This window comes from Seriola lalandi, unplaced genomic scaffold (genome assembly GCF_002814215.2).
Source record: "Seriola lalandi dorsalis isolate HSWRI2012SDOR001 ecotype SW California unplaced genomic scaffold, Sedor1 jcf7180002054425, whole genome shotgun sequence".
Classification (NCBI taxonomy): Eukaryota; Metazoa; Chordata; class Actinopteri; order Carangiformes; family Carangidae; genus Seriola; species Seriola lalandi.
Genome location: NW_019524978.1, coordinates 2,646,895 through 2,669,982, shown reverse-complemented (window position 1 = coordinate 2,669,982; position 23,088 = coordinate 2,646,895). Strand labels below are relative to the sequence as shown.

At 40.8% G+C, this 23,088-nt stretch overlaps 1 protein-coding gene across 3 annotated transcripts in view; it reads right to left on the bottom strand.

Moving 5' to 3' along the window:
* The window catches only part of LOC111658098 (zinc finger protein 516), a 47,297-nt gene extending 25,325 nt beyond the window's left edge, over positions 1 to 21,972 (bottom strand). For 2 of the 3 annotated variants that reach the window (XM_023410512.2, XM_023410511.2), the window contains exon 1: positions 18,842 to 19,093. The gene's annotated coding sequence lies outside the window, so the exon portion shown is untranslated. Of the gene's footprint in view, positions 1 to 18,841; positions 19,094 to 21,916 lie in introns of those variants that run through there. The other variant, XM_087175199.1, reaches the window with a different exon arrangement.
* Between the last annotated feature and the right edge of the window lie 1,116 nt (positions 21,973 to 23,088).

The window sequence follows — 23,088 nt, the reverse complement described above, 5'->3', positions numbered from 1 at the left end:
TAACCCCGCCCCATCCCTTAAACCCAGCCAGAACAATAGAGGGGGTCCACGCTGTCTGTCCCTTCTCAACCCCCCCTCCTCGATAAATAGGCTGAGAGGGGATCCTGCCTGCCTTCTATCTGGGTCTGTGTGTATGTGTGTGTGTAGGAAGTGGCAGGTGTTTGGGTCAATACTGTCATGTTACATTTTGGTGACCACTCCATGCTAGTGGGATTACTGGATGGGTCCAGAGGGGAAGGGGACAGTTGTTAGCTAAACTACACACCAACAAAACTGTAGTAAATGACTGAAATATGTTTTGACCATTTACCTGTTAAAACAGACTGGTTTTCAATGTGACAGGTGTGCACCTGGAAGTCGCCTTTTGTCTGTTGCACCACGTCGCTTAATACTGATCTGTATTTTCATTGTCTGTCAGACTAAATGTTTAAAAAATTCCAAAAACATTTCCAGTTTCACAATGACTTCAGTCTCATATTAGAGTGTGCATTTATCGATTGTGACCAAATTAGGATTTTAGAAAATTGTATATATTTTCCATTTTTGTTTGTTGTCCATTGTTTATTCTTAATAACAGCACTAACTGATCAATATGGACTAAACTGGTTGACATGGAACGGTACCTCCTGCTATGATTTATCTCACTTTAAAGCCAATAAGAGCTGCCTGCTCTCTTGGGCTAGACCATCTTCAGCTTCCTCTGGGACTCGGTGTGTGTTTGCATATGTGTATGTGTGTGTGTGTGTGCCTGTGTGTGCGCACACGCATGATTCCCTCCCCCTCCCTCTCAAACTCTGCCTGTTTTTCTCACACCGCTCGTTAACCCCTGGGTGCTCCTGCCCATAGAGCCCCCCCCCCCTCTCCTTGAAGCACAGCAGCATTCCACTTGCACACACACACACACACAACACTGAGATCTACTGTCACTGTGCAGCGCTGACTAAACTATCATTACACGGATGCCTTACAGTTCACAAACAATAGCTATAGTCACAGCATGTACAGGATTGTAGGTTTTAATCGTTCATGTCCAAACACTTAAACCCAAGTTCAACCCTGGCGTAGACTTTAATCTAACCTTAAACCTAAATCCAAATCTTTATCCTGAACTCTTGGAGTAGATGTAAGGATGACCAAAATGTGCTTATGTAACAGGATCTTGCTCATTTTCCTTAGAAGGAGGGACATTTAAGGACACTCAGACATTCATGTCCAATACACAAATACAAACAAATCATTTAGAATCACGCTTGATGGAAGATGATTCATCGTTTTCTGTTCCAATCAATGCAAATAGCTACTAAATCAGTTCCCTTCTAATTTTCCCTTTGCTTTGAAATTAGAGGCATACAGAGGAAGTATGGGCCGGAGCAGGTTGGATAAAACCGACCAGGACCAAAGGTAAAACTGCAACTTGTTGGTGTAATAGCTTAAATTGAAACTCGCCATCTCTTTTCACTCGGCTTCTGCTGTCCACTCTTCTCACAACTCTCCCAGCCACCCTGCCCCCCCCATCCTCTGCGCTCTCCTCCATCCGTCTGCACCCCCGAACAACCTCTGCATCTGAACCTAAATCAGTCTCTCTGAAGTGTAATTAGACCGGCGACCTCAAAGCTGGCCACCAGTCTTTCACACTGTCACACGTTCTGATATAACCGTTTTATTTTGCTGCTCGTTGCGGCGAGATGGCTCAGCGGTTAGTTACACACACGCACGCACACACACTAACGACATCAGGGAATGGGTTTGATCCAGTGGTGCGGTATCAGTTGCCAAAGTGTTCCTTTAGCAACACAGAGCATACGTCTCAAACTAATCTTACACACATATTTGGCCCCATATAAGTGGCCCCAGACAGCAGCATTACATTAATAAGACAACAGCCAAGACTTTCATTTTGTTGGCTGACTCATGGAATTAACATTAATTAGAGCTGGTAAAATCTATCACAGTCAGTTGTCATTTCACACAGCAACATTTATGTGAGAAGCCTGTGTCCTATGCTCACCACACCAGCTGGCTACCAGAAGGGGAAAAAAAGAGAATGTCAACCTTTGCTGCTTATTATAGGAAATTATTTTTACAGGAATCTGACTTGTCAGTAACCACCAAGAATGCTCATACTAAACTCACCTACACATCATTTTAAGAATTTCAACCTCAAATGCACGTCATTTTCAAAACAACAGTTTCAGTTTATTAAAAATGAGTTAGCAAGGACCTGGCAGGTCGAAGTCTCATTCCCCAATAGGTAAAGTGACCATCAATGCATGCTTTAATGAACATGCACTGAGGTATTGCATTAGCACTCTGTGTATGGATACACTATGTGTTTGAATTTTCATTGCCTACTCATTTACTTGGTTACTTGCTTTTGGTTACTTGCTCTGTGCCTTCAAACCTGTCTTTACCTTGAGGCAAAATCTGAAGAACACATCCTGTAAGAGTTATCAAGAGGAGATATGAGAACATAACAGGGCAATAGATCTGCTTTTGACTCTCCCTGCCGCCTGCGTACACACACAACACACACACACACACACACACACACACACACACACATACTAGCAGGCAGGATGGGAGGGTTTCCACAGAAATCTCCTGATGGCTCTACTACAGAAAGATTGTGTGGGCTCAAACAGGCAGTTGTTGTTGTTGCGAGGTGGTTCACACACTGCGCTAAAGTACAAACACACACCAAAAAATACACATACACATTATGCTATGAAGAAACACAACTCCAAACAAAGTAACCTGTGGGTAAAATCCAATTTCAACCCCTGGAAAATGTGTTATTGTGTACAGTACGCTGTATTGAGTATTGAAACCTCTCTATGTGTGATTTCACAGAAAATAAAAAGCAGTGCCATATAGATTCACTATGAATTACTTTTTGGACATCACAGAGACACAATAAATCCCTATAGGATCATGGGAGAAACATTAGAGGAAAGGTATTGTGATAGTGTATGAGATAAAACTACCATAGAAGTTGTTATCACCACTATAAGTCACTAGTGGGGTACTAAACAAACCACCACTGTCATACATTTCACATACAGTAACAGGTTCTGGAAAACTATTCTTTGGAAACTATTTTTTTTCAATATTGATATACATCACATGATAAAAAATGGATTACAACAGCCATTATAATTTGCTTTGAATAACACACCTATAAACATCCTAAGCTCACTACTGAGAACCACATAGACAATACAAGGGTGTGTGTCAATGGAAAGTCATTGGAAAATCTACAGAAAGAGGGGAGATAAGCAAAAAAATTGTACCTATCTCAAGCTTCATGAGTCTACTTCATAAATGACAGAGAGAAGGAAAATAGAGAAAAGGAAGAGAAACTGGAGGAAAATACCAAGAAGAATTTGAGTTTCTGGTGAAGTCTAAGTTCAGTCAGCTCAACACAAACACATGGCCACAGTGGGTTCTTCCATTGATAGCAAGCTTACAGTTAATATCCAAGCAGTTGAATTTGCTTGAATGATTTCTGTCTGGACAAACCTTACAGGAGCTATTTGTAAGTTTTGCTTTTGCTACGTAGTCAATATTAGTATTAACAGCTTAGTGTCTAGAAGAAATGTTACAAGTTCAGCGTCAAACTTCATTCCTTTACTTGCCCAGAGCTGTCACTTCTTTTCTTATATGGAACTTAGCATGCTAACCGGCTAACCCCAGCCTAGTTGGACTGTCTCATCACTTTCCAATACCAAGTCACTATAGAGTCCAATCTGCCCTGAAGAAGTAGCACTGCTCAAAGGGCATATTATTACCTCTTGTATTATAAAGACAACAACGGCTGAAGCTTCTGCCAAGTCTGGTAAGTAATCAGCTGTTAATGCTGTTGGCTATGTAGCAATAGCAAAACTTACAAGTAGTTCCTTTAAGACACTGTCTATATAATGTTACTAAAGATTTTACAATCAAACTACATTAGATTAAAAAAAACTAAAAATACATACTGTAGCCTGGCTAACAGCTAGCCTGGCTCTTTCCAACGATAACAAAATTTGACTTTTAGCCAGATTTTGTTATTGTTGTTACCTCTAAAACTAACAACGTTTATAAACAACACTGAGAGTTATTTCCCCTGGCCGAGAAATAGTCTAGCATATAACCTTGGTACAGGAAACAAACAAGACATAATGTGTAATTATTGAGCTTTAAATGGTTTAGTAGGCTACATGAATTTTCTCACCTTTGGACAGAGCTAGCCTAGCTGTATTCCCCTGCTATTAGCATACATGCTAAGGTAAGGTGCTGGTCTTAGCTTCTGTACAAACATGACAGTGGTATTTATCTTGTCATTTAATTTTGGCAATAAATCGTATGAGAGTATTTCCCACAATGTCAAACTATTCTTTCAAAAGAAATTCAACAAAAAAGATTAGTGTAATGAGTTTCCAATAAAGGTTCTGTTTTGTCCTACAGACATATTCAGATTCCCTGTGGGCTTATTATAGGCATTTCAAAGTTTACTAAGGTTACCATAAACTCATTATTGACCATCATAAGTCCCTAAAGGAATATTCTAAGAGTGTTTTTGTTTGTGTGTGTGCAAGCCAGTGTGTGTGTGTCCTGAAACATCTGCCCAGGATTTCATAGCCAAAAATAATAAAAAAAAAAAAAGAAAAAAAGAAGCACCACACAGGAACTGGGGCTGCTAGATGAGAATAACAAACGTTCTCTTTTATGCAGGACAGAGAGTTTTTCTAGAGAGTGCACTGAAGCTACATGACACATTTCTTTCATACACAGAATGACAGGCATTACTATGAGAGATGGCTTATGTGGCTATGGGGTCGTGATGGATGGCTGTATAAAAAGAGCTGGAGATCCCATCTGGGTCACGTCTTATCAGGCTGACTGATTCACATTGATGAAATCATGCCGGCTTGTTAACCTGCCCAGTGGAAAAACTCTAAACTAATATTGAGGAAAACAAGGCAGCATCTGAAGAGAGATGCATGTCAAGGAGAGTAGAAAAGGCAGAGTAAATAATGAGAGGGAGGGCAGCAGAGGGAAGATAAGTGGTAAATAGTGATGTAAAGTCACGGCAGGAGATGGATTGGGATAATAAGAGCTGACTGAGAGGGAGAGAGAGGGAGATTTGAGAGATCGAGGCAAACACAGAGCAAGAAAGAGAGAGAAATGCTGGCTGTGGGCTGCACACTGCAGAAAATGTCCATCATACAGGAGTACTCTCACTTCTTTGGAATCTGAACTAATGATCACTACTGCCTAATGAGAAGATTGGTACAAAAACAAATGTGTCTCTCTGGTTATTAGCGCTGTCTGGTGTTTTGTCACTCAAACTTTCATTAAAAAGGGATGACTCAAGCACTCAATACCAGACTACACAGCTTGTTATGACATATATTCTTTGCAGTGTAACCACAGCACAGGAAACTGGCCAGGATCCACTCTCTCAACATTCATCCAATAGTCCTACAGAGACAATCTGTTAGTATAGTTACAATCTCAACCATCAAGCTTCAGTGTGCAGTACCCAAAGTAGGCGTGTGTGCAACAGTATATATGTGTGTGTTTGTGCGAGGGTGGGTGGATGTGTGTGGGAAATGTTGAGTTCTCAAGAAAATTTGAGTTACATTTTCCTCTGCTTTGACAGATGTTTTAGTTTAAAAAACATTAAAAATCAAAGAAATGTCCCACCAAAAGGTTAGCAGTTCCAATATCTGTGCCTGAGTAACCTGTGAAAAAAAAAAAAAAATTCCGCCAGTGTCTATAATGACGGAAAACATCTGTCTCCAGAGGTTTGACTCGAAAAGACAATTTCATGAAAGCAGCTACTAAAAATGACGGCGGCTACGATGTGACATGTTTCCTTGAAAAATATGACAAAGAACGAAGAAAAACAACACCTACATAGATGACATATACTGTATATATATATAAAGTTCAAAATACTAAAAGAATAACAGGATGACTAAGAGAATTACATCCATGACATATGATAGAAAGTCACATGCGGGAAGATATAAACGTTGCAAAATAAGGGGAAAAAAACTCCATTGTGTACCAGATTCAGTCATTCCTCTGGTTCATTTTCCCTTCTGATGCAGGTGGGCTTAAGAAAACCAGATCACAGCATCCTGTCGATAAACAAGCAGCATTCCTCAACCCCCTGTTTGCAATAAAGCTCACGGGCACAACCTGATCTGCACCAGTTGCTGTGTTTAGACAGTAGTGGGTTTACCAGGTCGGCATCTGGAAGCATGCAGCACCCACACTGGCATGAATGTCAGGCTGACAACCTGTCTGGTAATGGGCTGCATAATGTCACTGGGATATTAATGGTAACAAATTGCTGCCAAATAAAAAGTCCAGCTTTTATTCCAAATGAAGGAAACTGTCTTCCATAGGCTTGGAAACAGTGTATGAAAAAGGTTTATAAAACTCTTTCACATGGGGTACCAGCAATTACAGCATATTATACCGAGTCAATCACTTTGAGTTTGGTCTGGCATGCTCAAGGAATTTGTTGTTTTTCATGTTTACTTATTTCATAGCTATTTTCTTAAAGCGTGTTACTGCTTCTCCTTTTAGTTATATTAATGGAGCTCTCCTAGGCATAATATCGTAGTAAATAGGAAATATACTGTGTCTTTGTTAAGCACCGCACTGATAGATAGATAAATGGATAGATAGATAGATCCATCAAAACTTCAATTTGTTCAGTACTTTGATTTGCTACTAGTTAGTAAATGTCAGCACGCAAAGAACTAACATGGTGAGTATGATAAAGATTGTACCTGCTAGAAACCATCATGTTATCATTGGTATTGTGGGTGTGTTAGCATGCTTATGTTAGCATTTAGCTCAAAGCAATATACTACTGTGCCTAATTACAGCTTTGTTGAAGAGTTGAAGAGTCAGGCTATCATTCACCTGAGGATTTTATATATGTTTATATGTTGTTCTTATAATGCACACAGCATAGTGGCATAGTGTCTGTAGTTATTCTACGTCAGTTCACATTACACACCAATAATCAATGACTAATGGTTATTCTAGGACCCTGATATCATGGACGAGCCAAACTGCAGTGTAAAGTGCAGGCTGCTAGCTTGGCCTCGGCCTTCATCAACTGGCAGGAGACACAGTATGTGTCTGAATTTGAATGGAGTCTCTGCATATGACATGATGTTTGTATCTTTCCAAAAATACACTCTTAACATAGAAAATAGTATTGTGTCATATGTTTTTACTAGTAAATCAGGGCAATATAAGAAATAAAGGGATACTAAGGTCACATAATAGTAGCAGTTGTCACTGTCGCAGTAATACCAGCATATGGAGAAGGAGAAGTCTGACTAGCTCTGCTCAAGGTTTCTGCTTTTTAAAAGGAAGTTTTTCCTTGACACTGCCAGGTAACTGTCGTGTCTCTATAGTCAAGATTATAAAGAGTACAGTCTAGACTTGCACGATATGAGAAATGCCTTGAGATAACTTCTGTTGTGATTTGGCACTACATAAATAAAAAATAAAAAAAAGACTTGACTATAAATCTTAGATAGCTGTGGTGAATTTCATCCATTTTCACAATTGTGCAAAACAGCACAAAATATCAGCTTCACTCTGCACTCCACTTAATGTAGGACTATTACCTCAGAGGAGCGAGAGAGGATACCACAGGAGAAAGCGTGGTTGCATCAAGCAGTCATGTTTGTGCAGCTTTCCTTAGAGAGAGCAGGCGCTTCCAATGGGAGTTACCTGCATCAGTCAGGCAGCAAAACAGCCATTAAGCCAGCCAGCCAGCCAGCCAGCCAGTCAGCACCACTAAAAACCAACAGGCCTGTTACACAAGAAATAAGCGACAGAGGATTACGCACACTGTCATTCTCTCCACATCGCACCAGTGGGCAGCTTTACACAACACACTATGCAAAACACAGAGTCAAAGACTGGTGGATGGGGTTACTAAAAATGGAGACGACTCACTTCTAAAGAGAGAGACACACACACACACACATAAAAAGAGAGAGAAAGTCTGCTGGTTAAGTTATATGCATTTATATGAATCTATGATCAGCAATCAAATTGAGCTGTGGGTATGAACTGGCAAACACAAAGACCCAGCAGCTTACAAAGACAGAACAGAGAGATGGTTTGTGCAGACAATATTATGAAAGGATCAGAAGGGGTTCCACTGTAAATACTGAATCAACAGCAGCAATTAGGAGCTGCACTTGTGTCACACTAAACACAAGAGATTTATAGTTACAATAAGATGATGAGGGCCTTTTATTGCAGATTACACAAAGACTACTCACTGTTATGGATTTAATATTGTTGATACAATGCAGCTTAACTGATTAGTTATTCACTGTAGAATTAATCAATAGCTTGATATGAATGGTGTTTTAAGGGCTTTTCCACACTGGAAAAGAGTCTAATATGAAAAAAAGAAATGTCAGTTTTAAAAATACTGAAATTTGACACAAAATTATTTGATGCTTGAATTAAAGTGTTGGCTGTAGCAGCCTTCAAAAATCATTTTAATACATACAAGTATAGCACAAAAACACCTCAGATCTATCTGGGACAATGGTGCCTGTGGAGCCTGCTGCCTAGGTATTTAAACCTAAGCATACCAACTGCTTGTGGGACTTCTGGCACAAATCAGTATTAACAAGGACATATGCGCAGAGGCCAGCTACAGCCTTAAATAACCACATTAGGGGATAGTGCACCTATAGCATGTGTAATTTGAGGGTGATGTACATTTCAGATTAAGATTTCTCAGTCTGGTTCATGAGGAGCTATGGTTAGGCTGACCCCTGCCCGTCTTCCTGCTGGTGACTAAGTATGAGATTAAGACGATATAAATGGGTCCGATTTTTCAATGTTTTTTAGGAAAGACGGGCTTTTGTGGCCATCCTTAAGACTATTAATTGGGTGATTTTGTGGAGTTGGTCTGATGGGATTAACGGCTGTGCCAACTCAAAAAATCACGGAATATTTAAGTGTCTGAATAAAGCGGGATCTACTCTGTCGGTCTCACTCGTTTGTTTCTAGTCCTCAGCTGATTATACTGGGGGGTGGGGGTGGGGGGCACTACCAGGGGCCCCTACCTTCCTCCCCTCAACTATCCTCCTCACATCTGGATACAATGTGGGAACAGGGCACTGAGGCCAGGGGGATAGCTGAAGGGAGGGTGTGAGTGTGCTGGGGGATTCTTTACAAAACATCAAGAGCCAATGGAAATAGGTGGTGGTGGTGGTGCTGTTGCTCGTGGGGTTGTGTGTGTGTTGTGGTGGTGGTGGTGGGGAGGTGGAGGGGCACTAAAAAGCTCCCTGTCTTTGGTCTCTTCTTCCCTGTGTACTTGACTGCAAGGCCCCCGAGCAACAGACAGACAGAGAAGCAGCTGGGAACTGAGGTAAGTAGCAAACAGCAGCCCAGGAAACACAATGAGAGAGCACAAATCTGGACGAGGAAAATCTGATGTTTCTACTCTTTAACAGTGGATACAAACACACGGCGTATGTACAGCCACTGTGCGGACATTTAAAAAGAGGACCTCACCGATTGAGCATCGCACCTCTTTAACGTTGTCAGATTGACGATGGATGGTTTAATTAAAAATGTATGCAGCAAAACCAGAGATACTCACTTGTGTATTCCACACATTTTTCTTCCTTAGTGCCTGCATTACCCACAATGCAACAAGACCAACGAGAGTTCGGTCGAAGACTTGGGCGTTTTATGCTAGTGGTGGCTAATGTAGTGTCCAGCAGACATGAGGAGCAGGCTATAGAGGTCTTGCAAGCTCGTTTCTTTCTAATGCCACACTTCAACCCCACCCAATGCTGACTCGAGTGACATCACTTGAGGCAGTTCATCAGACTTTAAGCAGATCCCTCTGGAGCCACCAAAGGCTGCATACAACTTTTTCCACAAAGGCATCAGTAGGCTATTCCCCTGATGTGTAAAATGGGTACAATTTCCCTTTACTATTATTTACTGTGTGCATCTTGTCAAACTGAGAGCCATTTAGGTGAAAAGGAGACAGAACAATAAGAGAAGGCTGAAAGAAAAAAAGAAGGCTTTTACTTATTTTTCCTCTTCCCTTTCTTGCTGAATAGAAACCCCTCAGCATAGATGATGGATGCAAATGGCCTGCAACCTGCTCCTGCATCCAGCGTGCATTCATCTTGCACGCATAGTTGGTGTTCAACTGTATCTCTGGATTGGGGAGAGCTCATTAGCCCCTAGGCGACCCTCCTCCTCCTCCTCACCTCCGTCCTCAGTGACCCTAAAGCCTGCTTGACTCTGCCAGAGTCGCTCCTATTACTACTTCCTAAATCCTGTTTCCTCATGCCTGTTTATTCCCTTCCTTACAAAAATGAAGAGAGTAAGACTGGGATAGTGATGCTTCCCAAATAAGGGTTAAATTTCACTATCACAGGAAATGCCCACATTTGGATTTTTCAGCTCTTCCATTTGGCTTATAATAAAGCTTTTATACCGAACTGTTATTATTCTTAATCCCTTTGACTCATTTTGAGACAGACAACCAGTTCTGGCAGAAGTCAAACTGCCCCTATATTTCCATATGAGTGAGTCTGGCCTTTCTTTTCATTTCCAAAGACCTAACAATAGTGACAAGCAGGCACATCAACAGCAGCATTTGTTCAGTCCTGCTCATTTAAAAAGCAAAGTAATCACTACAACACTACTTGTTGTTGGTTTAATATGTCAAAATCTCATAATTGACAAGTCTTTGTCTTCCTGCCCTATTATGATCAGAAAAGCAAACATTTTTGACAGGATCATGTCCAAACTTCCATCCATCCTGTGCCCCCTCTCTCCCACTCACTGAAAGGCATCGCGGCAAGGTTAGGCTGACATCAGCGGCTAACGATCAGTTCCTCTGTGGGCTGAATGATTAGCTGCAGTAGCCTGGAGACATTTCCAGCTTGTTTCCCTAAGTTAGTCAGACATGCAACATCACTGGCTTTCAGTCTGCACTAACTACGTCCACTCTCTCCCAATTCTCCCTAACTCTGTACAAAAGAGAGAGAGAGAGAGAAAGACTTTTGCAGACTGATAGATAATGCTAACAATGCAGTGAATGTGGGGCAGTTGAAATGAAGTGAAAAGAGAAGAGGAGCATATATGTTTGTCATATTCTAAGTTGTTTTCATACTCAAATGGAGCAGCAAAAGTAGTTCCTTGAGGGAGTTATGACAATACCGTGTGTGTGTGTATGTGTGTGTGAAGGGGAGGAGCAGGTAGCTAGCGGTTTATTTGAATCAAATTGAAACTAAAGTAAGAATGAAAGTTTTTTTTGTGTGTGTCTTTCCAACTTCAGTCCTCGTGTCCTGTCATTTCTGCTGCCTACTTCCCAGAAATCACTTGTCAATCAAATCTTGGATTATTCTGTTAGAGTTCCTATAAGTGAAGCTCCTTTTGTGTCTGCACATCACCTGGCTAACTAACTACTCTTTACTCTAAAACAGCTGCAAACACAGCACGACTTCCTGTGCTTTAGAGGATTTTCTCATAAGAAAGAATCTTAAAAAGAATCCAATTTGGATAAATTAAAGCCTGTGTATTCATTTTTTTTTTTTTATTCGCAGACTTAATGTGTTGTTTATTGTTTATTCCCATTTAGAGTGTGTTTATTAACTGGAACAGGATGGTGAATGCTAAAAAGGAGCCTCTCCTGCTTAGGAAACGGCTCACCCAACCCCCACCCAACCCTTACGGCCCTCTGGGCTGCTGTGAGTTTGGATTAAGTTTGGTTGTCATGTCCCCTCCCTACCATGCCCGACCGTCACCCCTGCAAAACACACACACAGACACAGACACACACAGACACACACACACACACACACACAACAGACAGACACCTACATGCTAAGTTTGCATATCATCTAGTGGCGTATCAAATTGGAGGAAGGCCACAGTCTCACAGAGATAAACAGACTAGATATATGAGGCAGAAAGAATGCAGAGGCAAGAAAAGCTGGTTTCATATGATGATGAATGATTAGGCGAGTACAAGATGTGATGCACTGTGTAAGATAGAGCAGAATATGCTTAAACGGATCTATTTTACATGTTTTCAATCATTCAGAGTGCTCTGTATGATGCTGGTTGAAAGGATAATGTGTACTGAGACATTCATTTTCTAAAAGTAAAGGAGTGTTTATGTAACAGGATTGGCAGCACCCTCTCTTAAATTCCCATTTTAATGCTATCTAATTAAGGTATGAGTGCATGTGTGTGTGTGTGTGTGTGTGTGTGTGTGTGTGTGTGTGTGTTTGCGGTGTGCGGGATGTGTGTGTGTGCAAAGCAGTGGATCAATAATGGTAGTCTACTACAGTGACATCTGGGCTGGACAAAGAGTGCTGTTCCTTCCACCGCCAGCTCTCCCCTTCCCTCTCTTTCTCTGTCTCTCTCTCTCTCTCTCTCAATCCCTGATCACAGCCACGTGGTTCTCTGGGCTATTTCTCCCAGCTAAGCTTATTTCTCTTCTTTAATCCCGCAGCAATCACAGCAACAATGCCAAGCGTCGGTTCATAGACGCAGGCAGAAATCTATTAACTATGATCAGTATGTCAGCTCAAACCTGATAAGCACTGCTAATGAATCCAGCACATTCAGCTCAGCGCTGTGTGCCTGTGATTGTTATTTCATTGGATCATCAATAATGGGTAAGATGGGAAACCAGCTTGAGTGACGGTGATGGATAATGCAGCTTGCAATGTGGTTAATGTGCTTCCATTTGAACTGAAGTGAGATTCTGTTTTCTGTAAAACTCCCAACACATCCTATTCAATTCAACTGATGAAATCTATGCACTGACAAGGAGCTCCAACTCTGCAGGCCAATGCTACTGTGAGTGCCCTCAGTTAATACAAACAGAGTTGCTCTGATAAATGGGGTCGATATCGACCCTGATTATCAGATTAACAGCCACTCAGTGTGGTCCGCTTCAGATTTGGTTCTTGTCTTTGGACAGCTACTGAAATTATTATTTAGTCAGTACAGCCAGTGGGAGTCTGACTGGGCATGTTCCCATTTGGGTTTTTTGCAGGATGCAGACAGCGGTTATTGCAGACTTACAACCACATGAGATGAAGATGATCAAGACCAAGCACAAACACAAGAAGTCATGACACACACGGACTGCTTACCTATTATTGACTCTTTTACGATGGTTACATAAAGGCATTTCACTAGTGGCTACAAATGCTACATTTTATTGGCTTTAACTTTGAGGTTTTACTCCAAAAACATACAGTTGAGAAACAAAAAAATACAGTCAGAGGAAAACATTTTTGTGAAACCACTTGGACGTGTTTTTCATAGATGCACATTTGAGCAACTGTAATCACCTTCTATCATCGCTAAAATATTTAGAGATTGTGCTCATCACATGAACTTCAAATCTTTACTGAAAACATGTCAATTACTGTGAGTGAAGAGCAGGTTTATTCCTTAAGTTTACTTCAATATTCAATTTAATTTGATCTTGACCATTTAATTATTCTGCTTCGAATTTTAATTGATGTTGTCATTGATTGTTTTGCATTAAGCTGTCAATGTTAAACAGCTGTGGATGTGTAAAAATGCAGCCTTTTGTTAACACCTATTAAAAAATGAACATACCTACGACTAATTAATGTGGGTTTTTTCCAGACTCACATTCAGCTATTCTAACTTTAGGTAATATCAAGACGTGTATAAATAACACCGTCATCTTCTTATTAATTAGCCTGATGATGGCATAGTGTCAAAACATATAGCTATATTAAATAATTACAGCAAACAAAACTGTCAAAATGAAAAAAAAATTTGGATTCTGCAATTTAAATGACAATCGAAATTTTAAGGGCGTCATAAAGAAAGCGGTGGATGAGACGTGTAGCTGTTTTTCTTGAAAAGCCATTGATTTCAAATATTGCTATCATGTCATAAATGTGGTATTTCATGTTTGTCTGTATGGAAACTATCTTGGCCAGGACTTCCTGGTAAAATAAAAAAAGAAAAAAGAAGTGTGCTCCAAAGCTTCTACATCACTGTAGCTGCTTTTTTTTGTTTCCAGTAGAGTTGATGTTGATTTGTTCACTGCAGTTTACTTGCTTCTTTAGACATAATGCTCCAAGAATGGAGCAAATGAATACATGTGCATACTGTTATATATTTTACTTACTTCCTATGTGATAAAAAAAAAACCCTTTTCCAAATCTACACAGACCTCTAATGACCATCTCCCACGATGCCATACTGTTTGAGAGGGGTTTTCCACCACTGAACAACAACAATGAACTTCTGGGGAAAAAACTGAGACCTTTTCTCATCGTCGTACAATTGGAAGATAAAAATCTCAGCACAAAATATCAACGACAGGCAGCTTTAATGAAAAAGTACCTGTATATGCAACAGTTGAGCCCTATGCAGCACCACTACCACGCTCCTCTCTACCCTCCCCACCACCATGGGTGAAGGGTAAAATGGCCCTGTGCCTAAATCCCTCCCGCCAGCACCTCCTCTAACACCCCCCCCCCCAATCTTAATCCTCCGATTACTACATCATTTTCTTTAGGTCTAATTTGGACAGCTATCAGGCTTCACAGTTTACTACCTGGACAGTGCTGCTCGGCATACAGTCTACTGATCCATATGGGTGGTGAGGATGCAGGTGTGACCCAAATAAAGGTATTAACTACACACCTGTTACCGAAGTTCCAAGAAAATTGGCATCCAAGATTTATTTATTTTTTTTTTTTTCATAAGGAATGAACATAGACATTTACTACAGATGTGCAGTGTGACAATTTGCAGGAAATCTAAATTCCTTCTGATTATCCTAGGCAGTAAGCAATACGTTTCCCATGGAGGGCTCATTTATAATTCAATCCAGGAGCTTGGTGTTTCTAGGCTAACACAGAGAGATTGCCCTTTCAGAGTGGAAACCCCCACCATGCAGCAGGGAATCAATGCCATCAACACAGAATAGACACTAGATCCTGTATTAAAATGATGTGACTGTCTGGACCACCAGCAAAGACACGCGCAATTCTCTTTTTGTTTCCCCAAGAAAAAAAGAAAAAGAAAAAAAAAGGAACAGCTGTTAAAATGGAGTTTGCACTTGTTGTTTGCAGCCTCTCGTCATAATCCAACCTCAATATGCCACAGAAAGTTATTTAAGCCTGTGAACGCAGATACATCTTTGCTCTCATGTAGAAAAGGATTGATACAATCTGAAGCACAAGGAAAAGTTGGGAGGAAAAAAAAACAGAGAGAATAGGATGTGTAAGACTTCTGCCTAACTGACTCAGCAGGAAAACATATCTCACTTGTGACTTGATGCCTTTACTTTTTTTCATATCCATTCTAGTTCAAAGCAGCACAACGTTAACATGAGCAGTTTGGACAGAGATGAAGAAGCAGAGTCAAAGCAGGGTAGGAATTACACTCTAAAAAGAACTGAAAGGATTCAGTTTATGACATAAGTATGCACATGTAGACCTCAACTATAGCTTGCACTGGAACGCTTTCAGACATGGATTGAACAAGGCGCTGGAAACCACCCACAGAGGCCTTAGTCCATGCTCACACTTGTCAGTATTACAATAAAAAATGTATTTCATCATGGAAATAAGCAGTAAAGCTACAGCCATTTTCCATTTTACAAAACAGTACAGAGATACAGCCCGGGAGATGCACACTTTACAAAGAATTCACTTTGTTGTATAAAATGTCTCGCTCCACTAAAGCCAGATGAAAGATGATTTTTTTCCAACCAAGATCATAAACCCAGTATATCATTCTTAAATCCCTGTTAAGTAATGTGCTTTAGCCACTTGGAAAAAACATGGTGTAAATGCAACATTGACATATTGTCACAGTTTAAAGTTGACATGGCTAACAGCTAGCAAGCAATTGCCTATTTACACATTCAGCAGATACGGCGCAACATATAAAGCCGTACACTGAGTCTCTTTTAGCTCTGTTATGCTCTCCGCAAACTCCAAATGGACGTATGTGAATAAATGCTCCACTCTTCATCACTAGGAGCACTGGCTTTAACGTTACACATTGTCATAAATAATATCATTTTTTGATTACAACAGCTTTATTATTAACTGCTGAGTATGACAAAAACAGCAGAACCAATCCCTTATCAATTAATTTAAAAAAATGTATAATAATAAATGTTTGCCTCACATCCAACATAGTGATATTACCTTAAATAAATCTACTATGACAGAGTCTTTGTAGTGCTGAACCCCCCCCTCCCCCCACCCTCAGTTGGTGAAGGTAAATGACTATGTCCATGGTGAAAAGGCACAAGGCAGTAATGAGTAATGAAAACAGCCGAGTTAGTGCTGCCATTCAGTAAAGGGCCTGCTGCTGTGGAATGTGAGGCGCCATTCATTCACATGGGTTAAAAATGCATTTCTGCCACCACAAAGCCCTGCCTTGTCCTCATTGTTTCTCGCCACACCAATAAAACACTTCCACATTCTGAAGGGAGAAGACAAAAAAAATGAAATTGCTAATTTTACTCCCACAGATACAGGAAAAAAGGGGGGTGTAATGGGTAGGGTGAACTTTGCAAAAAAAAAAAAAAAAGAAAAAAAGTCAAGTCTTTGAGAGAGATAGAGTCGTGGTAGAGTTGGAAGTTTGATCATGATAAAGCACGGGGGATGCAAAAGCAAGCACACAAGCTGCTTACAAAAGACAAATCGTCCTATTGACAAAAGCCAAATGTATGCAGCATTTATTCAGTGTGTGAGAGGAGACACAATGGTGAAAGGCAATCAAATACAAAAAGCTTCACTCGAGTCATGTGTGAGCTCTCGAGGGATCACTTCGTAAATATGAGGCATCTGCGACAGGCGTCCTAAAAAAAACAAAACAAAAAAAAAATCAAATTTCTCCTGTACAGGCTGTCGTTTAAAACCGTGGAAAGAGCTTGTATCCACACGAATCAGATTTCTGCTAAGTCAACTAACATGCAAGTCACATTTAAACATAGGTCACGTTCGTCCCCCGCCTTTCTTCCCAATGGTCAACAAGTGATCTCAGACATGACAACGTTCGGACACTTGCATGACATTATAAGAAAACTACACTGAAGTCATCAGGTTTGTGGCTTTCCCTGAAACTGACATGTAAAAAACAAGAATGACCTAAAGTCTGCCAGAACACAGGAATTAATTAAATGAAAAATATTTATTTCCACCTTCCCTAAAGCTTTACCGACTATATGTGTTTACCTTCAAATCTATTCCTGGTATTATTCATGATTAGGAGAACAGGTGGCGCTCTTATAGACTATTTATTATCCAACAGTCAGTTTGGGGAAGTTAGCTCATTTATTGTTGTTGCGATGTTGTCTGGGCTGTATTCACTTGTGGAACCACAGAGTGAGAGCTACAGGCTCTAGAAGAAGTGTTAAACATAATGTCTGAAATCTGACATGGGGGAGACAATGTAATCCTGTCTGCAAAACAACGCTCTGCCTCTCTTCTTCCCTCCCTCCCTCACACCCTCCCTCCTCTCTCGCTATCTCTTTCTCTTTCTGTATGTGTGTGTGACCTTACACAGAAGAAAACGCTGTACCTTTCAACAAGTACAGAGGGAAATAGCACAACACAGAAAGTCAATATCAAAGGAGATGGGAAAAAAATGCTGTCAAGTAAAGAAAGCAAAAAAAAACATGAAAAAAAAAATTGAGGATCTATGCACACTGTGGGATTATTGCTGGAATACTGAGGGAATACCACAGAGAATATGATGCTTCACCGAGGGAGACCAGGGAAATGTGTACAAGTTGAAAAACAACATAGAAAAACTCACCCTTCTACATGCAAGTGACAACAAGAATATTGTAGTGATTTGTGTGGGTGTGCACGTGCACATACATCTGCACGTGTTGTGTGTGTGTGTGTGTGTGTGTGTGTGTGTGTGTGTGTTGTGTGTGTGTGTGTGTGTTTGTGTGTGAACTCCACCGAAACAAAGTAAGCCCTATTTAGGCTGCTGTTCCAAGTCAAATTCCAACAACATCAGATAAGACAATGTGTAGTTTTGTTTTTGTTTGTTTGTTTTTTAACGTTTATCATTTGTATTCATCAAACTACTAACAACATGGAATGACATGTTTTGACACACGTGCGTGCGCGAGCACGTGCACACACAGTCTCTCTCTCTCTCTCTCTCTACTGCAAACTATGGTCTATGGTTTTACATAACTATCTCCTCTGATACTACTCCAGCCTGCCCCTGAGGGAGAATCACTATGACAGACCTTTAATATTCCTATAACGTGCCTATAATACGTATCCTTGATGTTTTATAGCTTATATAGTGATCTATATCCTTGGCTTTATGGATTTTTTTTCCTATTATCACTTATGTTATAGCTATAATTTTCACTCATTGACGCCTGCTGCGAGACAGAAGTTTATAGCTGTCTTGCGGTACTTTATAACATTGTTATAAGGTCTTAATATAACTATAAAATTTTTATGAAGTCCGTTTTGCCTGTTATTTCTACAGTATCTTTCCTTCATGTATCACAGGGATTACTCTAGCTCTTTTTTCGCAAGGTTCCAGTCTCATATCAGTCAAACATTCCTCAAAATGACCCTTATCTCCATTGTAGCACATGTATACTTTGCTGTCCGTTTCTTAGTCAGTCCTGTCTTTGCACTCTTAAAGGAAATGACTAGGTTAAAGCAAAGAGTCTGTAACAGCAATAGATTGCAGTAGCAGTAGCAGCAGCCCCGACGAACACACCCTCCCAATTACAAACAATAATAATTGTACACAGTCACTTCCTTACCAGTTAAAACACCGCTCAGCTCTAACACTCTCACACACAAAAAGGACCGGTGCAGCAGCTCCAAAAGCAAATATAAAAGAGTCCAGATCCAGCAGAGATAAAGAGCAGATAGGCTCCACTCCACCGTCCGGCGCTGCGGCTGACAACAGCGACCCGCGGCTCAACTTTCCCAAAATCGCGTAAAATTATTATTATCTCTGGCGAATTCCTCTCTCCTTGTGTTGTAGCACAGTACAGGTTCCTCTCTCTCTCTCTCCCTCTCCCCCCTCGCAGTTTCACTGTCTCTCTCGCTCTCTCGTCTCTTGTCGTTTCACTGGTGCTGCCTTCAGGTGGTGTCGGAGAAATCTGTGATTTTAACTTAGGAATTTAACTTAAATAATGGGGAGGTCCAGAGATCTTATTAATACACTTTCCACAGAAAAGGGGAGTTTTCTACTCTATCTGTAAATATGATGATTCATATGTATTCATATTATGTAGTCTATACTAAGCCTTTATATCAAAATAAAAAAGAGTTGGCAATGAATTGTGGGATACTGAGTGTCTTAGGTTATTCAAGAAAACGTTTTTCAAGTGGTGGCAGGCCTACATTATGTTGTTGATAGAGCTGTAAAAGTTTTGATCGATTGGCACATAGGTTGGAAACTCTTTGGCTTATCGATTAATTGGCAAAAATGACAAACATTTGCTGGTTCCAGTTTCACAAAGGTGAGGATGTGCTTCTTTTGTTGTCTTATGTTAGTCCATATTCTTTAGTTTTGGAGTGCTGATTGGACATAAGAAGAGATTTGAAGATGTCACTTTGACATCTTGGAGATTTTCTTGGTATTCTGACATTTTAGAGACCAAAACAATTCATTAATTAAAGAAAGAAATTATTGTTACAGCCCTACATATTAATACGTTTTATTAATGTATATAATAAAGTTTACAGGTAAACCAACAAGATTCATAGGTTAAATAATTTGTTTATTTCTTCAGAATCTCTTTGCCTAAATTTACTGTTTTTTGTTTTTTTGTGAAGTCTGAAGACCTATGACCAATCCATTTCCCATGATTTCCCTCACCATTAAAGGAAGTTTGCTGGATAGCCCCACGTAGATGGTCTTGTGATAAACACATGAGATCATCCAACATCCCCCGTGTCACAATAGACAGTCAAGATAAGCTTTGTCCGTTCTAACATAACAGGGGTATTTCTGATCAAACTTGTACGAGTCAATATTGGAAATGTCGGAGTTTATGGGAGCACCTGAACGCACCATGGATGGAAAGAAGCCTTGTGTGTGTGTGTGTGTGTGTGTGTGTGTGTGTGTGTGCGCGCGCGTGTGTTTGGGCGAAACACCGAGGACAAGATCGAGGGCGTAAAAAAAAAAGGAGAAGCAGAAAAAGTTTGTTCCCTTTGTTTTTAGTCCCTGTCACTAAACCTCCGTCCACAAACGAGGGTCGCACATTTCACTGTTCCTGTTTCATTCATGTCTCCACCGCTTCCTACCAGGTGGATCAGCTGGTGTGCTCCTGTGTGTGTGTGTGTGTGTGTGTGTGTGTGTGTGTGTGTGTGTGTGTGTGTTTAGTCTGAAGTGTCCAGAGAGGAGAGGAGGTGACACTGAACAATTGCCCCCAGATCACTAACTGTCTCACCACCATACATGCGCAATCGGTTTCGTGCGTAAAAAGACATGTTGGTGCCACAGGCAGATAGCACGAGCGGTACCTGGGCTACTTTTGCGCGAACACACACACAAAACACACACTTCGGTTGGTACAGTCACCTATATGCACACGTCAGACAATGGAATTAAAACAGAAATCGTCACATTCGGATTGTCCCCCCTAATCCTAACACCCCCCCCCCCACACACACACACACACACACACACACACATACACACCTCTCTTCCTACTGTGTTCCTTTACCATAACAGCAGGCATTCTAGAGGTGCATCATAATTTGGGAAAACAAAGTTATATAGCCCCCCCCCATCACATCACACGTACACACACGAAACAACCAATCGACACCCCCCTTCCTCCTCACTCGCCACATGTTTCCATCCCCCCACCTCCCGAAAACACACATACACACACGCACGTACACGCGCACGCACGCAGACACACGCGCGCACACACACACACACTGCATGCAGATGAGTTGTGAGAGCTCGAGCTGGCGCAGAGACTGAAAGAAGAAGAAATGCGACAGAGCAGAGAGCTTCCAGCGGTTTCAGATCCTCATACTAATGACAAGAAAGAGTCTCGATCGTTCCGGCCGCCGGCACCTGTGCCTTGCTCACTGGCAGTTGTGCCGTGTCTATTATGTAGGACACGACTTCCTAATATGGGTAACAGCCCCCCGCCCTCCCTCCCCCCAACGTCCACCTCCACCCCTGTGTGTCTGTCTCCGTGTGAATAAAACAATCTTTAAATACAAAAAAAGAGAGAGAGAGAGAGAGAGAGAAGGAGAAACTGCTCTTCTTTCCTCTCCTGGATGTTTTCTGCACTGAGCTGCATGTCCACTGTACTTATAACTCTCTGCTGCCACAAATCTGTCTGTCTGATGCTGCGGTGATAAAGTGTGCTGTCCAAAAATGACTCTAGGAAGAGAGGAAGAGATGAGTGTGTATGGTGAGCTGCTGGAAAGTTTGCTTAACCTCAAGGATGTTGTTGGAGGATATGAGACCTGCCATGCTCATTCCCACATCTTTTTTTAAATTTATTTTTTTATTCCAATAACTGACTTTAGCCTGCTTTTTAAATCCTGACTTCCAGTGTGACGATTCACAGGGATCATCATCAGTATTATCAAAGCTGGTACAAGTTCGTGTCTGACAAGTGGAAAAAATTTATATTTTCTTACTCACTTCTGTTGCCACGAGTTGATCACCGACAGGAGGATGAGATAAAGAAGATGTATTTTTTTTTAAATCATCCATTACACCCTTCCCTGCATGTAACCTATTTATAAATCAAGATCAGACAATCGCCTTCCACCTACAGCCCAGTCTGAACACATGGAGTGGTCCAGTAAACTGTGCACGCGCATAAAAGAGAAGGGAAACCGTGAGATCTGCGTACCTGCTTTATCCAAAAGAATAATCCAGGGTGACTTCAAGAAGAAGCACAGACAATCCTAAAGGTGAAAGCATGCTCTTTGCAGTGTATGCTGAAGTGCATGATTGAGTAGGTCGAGTCCATTCTGTCCCGTGGGGGGTGGGAAGGGGGATTCCTCTCCGCAGTTATTCGCATATCATCCATACGTTTTGTTTTTAAATTAAATAAATAAACACACGATTTGTGGCGTGATGCTGCGCAATACCTGCTCTGAAACTGTCAGCTTAGTGCCACGATGTGTTTTTTTTGACAGTTTCCTGACGCCCCTATTCCGCAGCAGAATGGTTCCTCCCGAATTAAATGGAACTATCTGCTATTGTCTCATCAGCGAAAAGTTGTTGATAGTGCAAAGGACTTAAAAAAGTGTGCAAAGACAGCGACAATGTCCACCCTACCGATTTATTCAGACCAATGCTGACAGTCTAAATGACGTCACAGCTCAGCAAGGACACAAAATCATAGATGGTGATGTAATTGAACTCTTTGCCAATCGAGTGTCATATACTGACAGCTGAAGAGTCCCCCTTGATCCACCCTGTTGCAACACCCAGACAGCTGTTTGTGAGGAAATGAAACGTTTGTGTGGATATGCAGTCAAATCTGATCTTACTGTAATGGCCACTTTCTTATAAAATAACTGAAAATATGAAGTAATAACATGTTTCAATGGTTCACTGGCTGGGAAAGGTTACTTCCTCTTTTTTTTCTACATATTGTTACATTATTCAGCTGAATTTCCCCTGTACTTTTTATTTATTTATTTTAAGATTTAAAGCAGTGTAACAATTATTTAAAATGTACCTCTTGTTATGTTATTTGCTTTTTGTTTTGTCACATTAATGCTGCTGGAATGCATGACTACAGTCTGACTGTTTGATTTTCAGTCAAGCAGGTTCTCAATCCTGTTCAACATACATACTACAAACAGAATAACACAGCAACAATCAAAGGTCAGTCTAGTCCACTAGATCCTTAATACAAACTACAAAGCTTTTAAGACAAACATGTAGCTGCAAGTTGTAGCTCTAATATTACTTCACTTGACCTCCGCTTTTGAAAAATAAGATTAAAGATACTGACATTAGTTTATTAATTTGTTCCCTTTTGACACACCCGAAAAAATGTCAGCCAAAATA